General features: G+C 40.1%; 1 protein-coding gene across 4 annotated transcripts in view; it reads right to left on the minus strand.

The window, feature by feature from the left end:
- The window catches only part of LOC106882868 (sodium/hydrogen exchanger 2), a 118,216-nt gene that overhangs the window by 41,688 nt on the left and 75,566 nt on the right, over positions 1–962 (minus strand). The gene's annotated exons all lie outside the window — the stretch shown is intronic.

Raw genomic sequence — 962 nt, forward strand, 5'->3', positions numbered from 1 at the left:
CACACACACACACACACACACACACACACACACACACACACACACACACACACTTTCTCACACTTTCTCTCTCTTTACTTTCTCTCATCCTTTCCTTTCTTATTTTACCGTCTATTTATCTCTCTTCATTCCATCTCTCTTCATTCCATCTCTCTTCATTCCATCTCTCTTCATTCCATCTCTCTTCATTCCATCTCTCTCTCTCTCTCTCTCTCTCTCACACACACACATACCCTCTATATCTTTCTCTACCACACCTCATCTCTCTCTCTCTCTCTCTCGCTCACACACACACACACTATCTCACTTTAACTTTATTTCTCCTTCCCCCCACCTTATAATACTCTATTTCGATCCCTCTCTACACACCATTCCATCTCTCTCTTTCTTGCACAGACTCTCTTTGTCCCACTCCACGTACTTTACTTTCTCTCTCTCTCTCTCTCTCTCTCTCTCTCTCTCTCTCTCTCTCACACTTACACACTTTCTCTCTCTAGATTCCCTTTCGCTTCCCTGCCTTATGTTACACTCTGTCACTTTCTTCAACTTTCACTCTTCACATCGTCCTCCCTTTCCATCTCACCCTCTCACTCTCTCTCTCTCTCTCTCTCTCTCTTAATCCTTCTCTCTTTCTCATTCTCTCTCTCTCTCTCAACCCTTCTCTCTTTCTTATTCTCTCTCTCTCTCTCTCTCCTCAGTCGCCTTCTCACACACAAACACACACACACACACGCATACAGGTACACACACGCAAACACACGTCTGTGTGTGTATAAGGCTTTATCTGTTTACGTATGCGGTTGTGTGTGTGAGAGTGTGTGTGTGAGAGTGTGTGTGTGTACATAAATGTATTTCAGTAAGTATTTATAATTGTTATTATGCGTATGTATAAGTGTGTATATATATATATATATATGTATATATATATATATATATATATATATATATATATATATATATAT

This window comes from Octopus bimaculoides, chromosome 19, assembly GCF_001194135.2.
Source record: "Octopus bimaculoides isolate UCB-OBI-ISO-001 chromosome 19, ASM119413v2, whole genome shotgun sequence".
NCBI classification, from domain to species: Eukaryota; Metazoa; Mollusca; class Cephalopoda; order Octopoda; family Octopodidae; genus Octopus; species Octopus bimaculoides.